The 8,065-nt window shown below is 36.9% G+C and overlaps 1 pseudogene; it reads left to right on the forward strand.

Annotated features, from left to right (window-relative positions):
- The window catches only part of LOC105999352, a 12,358-nt pseudogene extending 5,112 nt beyond the window's left edge, over positions 1-7,246 (forward strand).
- Positions 7,247-8,065: the final 819 nt, after the last annotated feature.

The following is an 8,065-nucleotide window of genomic DNA, read 5'->3' on the forward strand; positions in this document are numbered from 1 at the left end:
AAACAAAGGAGGAGGCTACAATGCTTGATAAGAAATGCACTCTTTATCTTGCCCATGTAATTGTAACCCCTCTGTACAGTATTTTCACAATAATAAAAAAAAGAGTTATGTTTTGGATAAAAGTAAAAGAACATCAAGAATCCCTGGAGAGCAACAATCCTTGTGACTTCATTGATTGTTTCCTCATCAAAATGGAACAGGTGAAATGTTATTTCTTTGTTCATTTCTATACTTATCAGGGAAGTGTACCTGGTTTCTTATTTCTTAACAAGAATACTTGTTAAGCACTTTAATACCCACTGTGTACCTGGATCTGGATTAAGCATGGTAGAATACGTAACATTCAATGATTGGATTATTCATAATCACAGGTACTGTTTTTAGGTACTAATATTTTATGTGAAAAAAGAATTTACAACTTGAGTGAACTGGAAATACAAATAAGTTAGGAAATACAATTTATCAAGCCTGAAACAAAAGTAGATCAATCCTATCACAAAGACAGGAAAATGAATGGTTTAATTTATTCAGGTTTCCCATATGATCTGAGAATTTTGGTAAAGAACATGGGAGGCAATTTTATTGGGATATGTGTGATAGGAAAGATAAAGGGAGATGACTTAGTTGTACGTAGCAAAAAATAAATCTGAATAAACATCTCCACTCTAGTAGTGAAGATGTCTTGCAAGTACGTACTCTAAAAGCCTGAATGTTGGCATTGATTTGAATGTATTTTATGTGTGTGTGTGTGTGTGTGTATGTATGTATAAGAGCCAGAGAGCCAGACAAGAATGTAATTCAGATAATGATTAGGGAAATTTATCCTGGAAATCCTGTAGAATGATCATAGGTGAGACTTGATATTAAATACAGGCTCTGAGATTTATTATCTCTTTGCATTGTGGCTTGATAAATGTCTGAATTATGGAAATATAATTCTGAGTAAATTCAAGTTGTCCATCTTGTTATAGACTTAGAGGTGCTATAGGTTTTTGTTTTAGTTTCAATAATGACATCTATTTAGTTGAGATCAATTTAATCAAAGAGGAAAAGATGAATATTGTGAATCTGAATAGTGTTTGTGTATGTTCGGAAAGTGATGAGAAGCACAATATAGATTCCTTAATGATAGTTATATAATTTTAAATTCTTTGAACTAGGGTAAGATTAAAGCCAAAAGAATCTGAAAAGAGTTAACTGTGGAGAATAAATCCATCTTTGAACTTGTCTTACTCCACCACTTTGTAGCATTAGGCAGAAATATAAAGAAAATAGCGAAATTAAGGTATTGATTTAGGTGTCTCTCAAAGAATTTTCCAATTCCAATTTGAGTTGATTATATAAGTCATATGTTCTAGATGGAATAAAGTGAAGGAGGAATAGTTGGAAGAAACTGGTGGTGATAAAAAGCAAATTACTTTTACTCTCTGCCTTGTCTACTGCTAGGGAAGAATTATTAGTGTATTTGAATTTAATAAAGAATCTCATTAAAAGTCTGATTACCTCACCAAAGATGAGATCTTTATATTTTACATACATTGAGAGGGACTTTCTTAATGATATGAAGCCTCTCCATTAATCCAAGTTATAATGGACTCTCAGGACTCTGATACTTCAATTATCAGAGGCTCTTGCCCAAATACCATATTTTAAAACTATATTATTCTTTGGTCCTTAATATAGTATTCAAAATCTAGCTTACTTTATGGTGTTTAAATACCATATTTTTATCCATTCACTGGTACCTATCCAGATTCTACAACTTTGTGCATAGTTTCGTGATAAGCATGGGAGTCAGGTATCTCTCTTGCTTTTTTTTTTTTTTTTTTAACTAACACTCCTTAAGCTATATGCCCCAAAGTGATATGGAAGGGTCATAAAGTAATCATCTCATGTATTTGGGTTCATTCTTTCCTGTGTTTTCCTTGTTGTATTTATCTGCTTCTTTCCTTCCTCTCTCTCTCTCTCTCTCCTTCCTTCCTTCCTTTTTTTTTTTTTTTGTTGGTGGTGGGGTTTGAACTCTGGGCCTGGGCACTGTCCCTCAGCTCTTCGGCTCAAGGCTAGTGCTCTTCCACTTGAGCAACAGTGCCACTTCCAGTTTTCTGGTGGTTTATTGGAGGTAAGAGTCACAAGGACTTTCCTTGCCTAGGGTGGCTTTGAACCATGATTCTCAGATCTTAGTCTCCTGAGTAGCTAGGATTACATGCATGAGCCACCAGCACCCAGCTCTTTCCTTGTCTTTCTTTAGGTGTCTTCTGCAGTGCTGGTTTAGTGGTCATGAATTCCTTCCATTTTTGTCTAATGTGGAAGGTTTTAATTTTTTCCTTTAATTATCAAAGCTTTACTGATTTAGACCTTAAATGTCTCTCTGAGTCTCATGTGGAAATTGGTTGCTAGCTGATGGTGCTGTTGGGAGACAATAGAACTTTAGGAAGTGGAGTCCACTTAGCTACAAAGATGGCTGGTAAGTGACATTTTGGAACAAAGTAGTAATAAGGACATAGGAAATAAAGTTTGGGTGAACTAATCTGCATTCTCTGCTATACTGTGCACGTGTTAGTTTTAATATTACATATTCCACTCTGAGTTTTCTTATCTTTAAAACAACTTGAATTATCTGGATTCATTGTAATTAAATATGCTGGCAAATAAATTAGAGAAATAAAGAATCATATACTTCTTAGGAAAAGTACAACCAATAGTCTGAATTTACAATGGAAAGCTTAATAACCACTGTAACTGATATTTTTGGAGCAGGAACAAAGACAATAAGCACTACCCTGAAATACGGACTCCTGCTCCTGCTGAAACACCCAGAGATTACAGGTGAGTCCACAGACAGAGAGCAGGGTTTCACAAAGATATTGTGAGGATACTACTAATGTCATCTGTCCTGGGTTTCTTAGAGAAACTCCATCATTGAAATTTCTATACCACTAGCTGTAATTTGTGTATATAAAAATGAGATGATTTTTCACATTTGAGAATAGGTGGGGGAAGATAGCATGAACAGTATCAAAATCATCAAAACTAGATTTGGGTGACAAAGTACCCTGGATAAAGTGTATTTCATGGAAGGTAATTTCAGTAGGCACAAGTATCATGAATTAGCCTAGGTAGAATAGACCACTTCAAATGGTGTGTGTGTGTGTGTGTGTGCGCATATGTGTGTGTGTATTTCTTAGTCCATTTTTGCTCATGGTTTGGAGGTTCAAGAGTATGAAATTGTTATCTACTTGTAGACCCATGGTGGATGGCTTCACACTGGCTGGAGCATATGTGAGAATGGTGAGTGGTACTTGTGGAAGAGGGATTCAAGGAAAGTGCCTGGCTTTCTAATGACAATGAATTCACTCTGACTAGCACTTATGGAGGGTGGAGCTTTTTTGACGTAATTATTTTCCAACAGGCCATACTAAGAGTTTTTACCACCACTCAACAATGCCACATTTGGGACCAAACTTCTAGCATGATACCATGGGAGAAGTACTAAATAGGGGATGATGAGGAAGTGATTATAACCATAATAATCAAGTACATATATATGTGTGTGTGAAAATAGTATAATAAAGCCCACTAAAACTGTTAAAAGACTGATAAGGCCAATTATTAGTACTGAATTATATGAAAACAAATCAATTATGATTATATTATAAAAACAAAAAACAAAAATGAATGCCTTTGGCATATGTGAATATGATGAAGGATCTATTGTAAGTAACACACAATACAAACCTATACTCCCATATAGATCTGTTAGCAGAATTCAATTTTTAAAACCTTTGGTTAAATTGTATAAATAAAGCCAGTACTGGGCTTTAACTCAGGGCCTCTCACTCTTACTCTGCTGGTTTCATTTATAGCTGGCACTCTACCACTTGAGACACACCACCAGTGTGTCTCTAGCTTTTTACTGGTTAATTAGAGGTAAGAGTCTCATCAATTTGTCTGCCTGGGCTGGCTTTGAACTGTAATCTTTAGATCTCACCCTCCTAAGTGGCTAAGATTACAGACATAAGCACCAAGCCCCTAGCACTTGGCTACGATTAATTTATATTTTTCTTGCAAAGATAGTACTTTCCTGAGTGTATTTGTTCAAGATATTTATCTTCTGAAACACTTAATCATCTCTATGTATCATGATTATCTTATATGCTAATATATAGGTACATACATAGTTAGCTTATAGCCTGGGTGGTAGGAGAGTTATTTCTGCCTATAGCATAGCAAATCTGGATGTATTTATAGCCTTAAAGGTCTGTCAGGACACTTTCACCATGCTTCATGTAATCCTAAAATGTTATGGCCAATAACATCAGTTCTTTCATTTTATCAGCTAAAGTCCAAGAAGAGACTAAACATGTCATTGGCAGGCACCAAAGCCCTTGCATACAGAACAGGAGCCTCATGCCCTAGTTGGATGCTGTGGTACATAAGATCCAGAGATACATTGACCTCATCCCCATCAATGTGTCCCATGTGGTAACCCTTGATGTTAAATGCCGAAACTACATGATCCCTGGGCTGGGAAGGTGGCTCAGTGGTAAAGTGCTTGCCTTGCATGCATGAGGCTCTGGGTTTGATTCCTCAGCACCACATAAGCAGAGAAAGCTGGAAGTGGCGTGCAGCTCAAGTGGTAGAGCACTAGCCTTGAGCGGAATTGCTGAGGGACAGTGCCCAGGCCCAGAGTTCAGGCCCGACAAAAAACAAAACAAAACAAAAAAATATAAAACAAAAATAAACCTACATAATCCCTAAGGTAAGATTCTTTCTTCTGCACTGCTCTCAGTGCTCATGAATTTCCAAATTATAGTATGGTTATAATCCCTGCCGACTCAAAATGAGAGACAGCTTGGTGGACTTGAAATGGCAACTTGATGAGTTTTCTAATTTTTTCATCCTTGCTGTATTTTTAAAGAGGACACATCTGAGGATGAGTTCCACCATACTTTTAATGTATCAAAAACACATTGAATCCCAATGATAAGCACTCAGTACATGTGAACTTGTGGATATAACCCCAGAAGTCATCACTAATTAGATAAGATCTCCAGTTAAAAAAGCCCAAATGAAAGAATTCTAAAAACTCCCAACTTTTCAAGAGCAAGCATAGGCTTCCATTTTATACTGTAATCCACATATGCTATGTAAGTAACAGAAGTGATACACTAGAAGAATGCACAGGAACAAACATCAGTGTTTAAACCTTAGTGATAAATAGAGGTAATTTAGAACTTTTTCCACCCAAATTCTCTGAATTCAGTCCTTGAACTTCTAACTGGGGACCCTTTAACATAGTCACTGCTCCTACCCTTAAATTCATCGTTGTTATTAGTCTTTCTAATTGGAAATGAGATTGTTATTTTGGGAACCTGAGATCTTCAGTTGTAAACGAAGTTGATTAGACAGGTGTGTTCCATCCTTTCTTTCTACTCAAATTTTGCTTTATTTGTTATATCCAGGGTACAACCATAATAACATCACTGACTTCTGTGCTGTATGATGACAAGGAATTCTCCAACCCAGAGACGTTTGATCTTGGTCACTTTATAGTTGAGAGTCACTTTTCTTAAAAGTGACTATTTTGTGCCTTTCTCAACAGATAAGAGAAATTCATTTCTGTTTGTACTTTGCAAGATAACTTTTTAGGAACAGAGGCAATTTCCATGAGGGAAGTTGGTAGACCAGCTGTTTGTATACTGTCATGAGTACCAATTCCAATGCCCATCCGCTTTCACTGACTTGTCTTAAGTCTTCATTATTTGGCCACAGTAGTAGGGCTTTACAGAGTATCTAGTACAGTTTATTCAAATTGAGAGCTAGAGTGTAAGTCAATTGAACTCTGCTTCTGGGTAAATCACTGTGCTGCCCAGGAGCTCCTCTTAAAAGTGAAATTCACTTCACCTGACATACAAAAGGTATCTGTGTCCACATTTTGAGTGTTTCTTTTATAATGTCCCTCACTGCCAGCCTGAGCTCTGGGGATGAAAGTATCCTACAGAATATAATGGGGTTTTAAAAATATTCATGTATCAAGAAAACAGATAAGTAAAGCAATCAAAGCAATATAGTAGAAGTAGGACAGTGAGAGAAGGGTGCACAGGTTTCTAGAGAGCTAAGGAGGGAAACATACACCGAAACATATTCCTAGTTATATATTGGAGAAAGGACTGTTGAGCTGGCTTACAGAAGACAGAAAGCAAGGAAAGGAGAGAATGCAAGGTACTTTGCTGAGATAATGGTGTATAGAGAGAACATTTTGTATAGAATAAGGGGGTTGGAACCTGCCAATTAAATGCTGGGAAAAATTTGAGAATGTGGAATAATAACTTCGCAATTATTTCCCAGCATGTTGGTCTTCCTATGTTCATAACCATGCATTTTGGACATTCAATATTATTGCTAAGTTGTTCAGTATTGAGAAACCATGCATAGCGTTTCCTTCCACTTATGCTAGGTTTTAATGCTTATGTTGGGTCTGGTACTACGCATGTTTAGATACAACAGACTGACTCATATTTTGGTTGAGAGGCAAAAAATAACTTAAAATAGGACTCAAGGTGATATGAGCTTCTGTGGACGTACACACTTGATGAGGAAATTCTGCTGCCTGAAAGGATCACAAGGATCATACAGAGGAGATGACACAGGACATATGTCCTGAAGAAAGTATCACATAGTGCTTTTAGCTAAACAGGACAGAATGAGAGAGACTTTTCTTCGATTAATTGGAGATAAGAGTCTCCTGGACTTTCCTGCCTGGGCTGACTTTGATCTGAGATCCCTTACATCTTAGCCTCCTGAATAGATAGGATTACAAGCATGAGCCACCAGCACATGGCTTCTTGCATGCAAGTTTATTCAACCATCTTTCCAGCCTTCCTGTATTTGATCCATCCATTTGATTGACTATCTACCAACTGGTTACTGCATCTTTTGGGGGACAGTTTACAACACAATGTATAAGATAATACAAATCTTGTTATTTTTCAGGATAAAGAATGTCTGCAAGAGAGGGCCTGGCACGCATGGAGTAGTTTTGGTTCCTGACCACCATTTTACAGAATTTTAACTTGAAACTTCTGGTTGATCTAGAAAACATTGAGACCATCCCAATTGTCATGGGTTTGGTCGTGAGCCACCTTTGTACCTGCTCTACTTTGTTCCTGTGTGAAGAGTAGGGTGCTTAGGTACTGCTGTGCTGTTAACTCTTCCTCCACAGAGCCATTATCCACTTCCTTTCCAATATCACGGATACCTTTCCTTAGTTCTTCTCTCACCTATGTCCATTCACTCAAGATCCAGTACACGTACAACTCCCTTTAAGAGAAATAAAGAAGAGAGTTTACCTGGGTTACTGAACAATTACATCCACAATTCTCTTTATATCCTGTGATACTTGAATTTAATACAAGTGCTAATAACTTATCAGATGCCAAGTTACTAGTACATCTCCACTGTCAAACAGCAAATGATTAGAATATGACCATTCAGAGCTATTTGTCCCTGAATGTTCTGAATAAAAATTGTTATTAATTGCTAGATCAATACTCAGGCTTTTCTTCGGTGCATAATGCAGGTAATATATAAAAAAAATTGTGCTGTGGATAGGGGTAAGGTCAAGGGAGGGCAGATGAATGGAGAGGGGAAGGGTTTGTGAATGCAGTTATAACATTCAATGTACATATGTGAAAGTGGAAGCAGGTAAATTGAGAGGATGGGGAGAGTTGGGAAAGATGGAAGAGAATGTTGACAGAGGTGACATTGATCAAGATGCGTTGTACTCACCAACTAATGTGTTGAATTGAAACCCCTTTGTGCAACTAAAGATAATTAATAGAATATCTAAAAATAAATAAATGAAAAAATATAGTCTCAAGAGGCCATGCTGTTTCTGCTAATGATTTGCATAGAAAATGGACAAGAAGAAGAAAGTAGAAAAGCTGTCTTTGTAGAGTGTCACATACAGTTACTGAAGATTTGGATTTGAAAGAGAGAAACTACATCCAGGAACAACTCTTGACTATAGGAAAAAATTGGGCAGAACTGTCACAGGCATAACATT

This window comes from Dipodomys ordii, unplaced genomic scaffold (assembly GCF_000151885.1).
Source record: "Dipodomys ordii isolate 6190 unplaced genomic scaffold, Dord_2.0 Scaffold188, whole genome shotgun sequence".
Classification (NCBI taxonomy): domain Eukaryota; kingdom Metazoa; phylum Chordata; class Mammalia; order Rodentia; family Heteromyidae; genus Dipodomys; species Dipodomys ordii.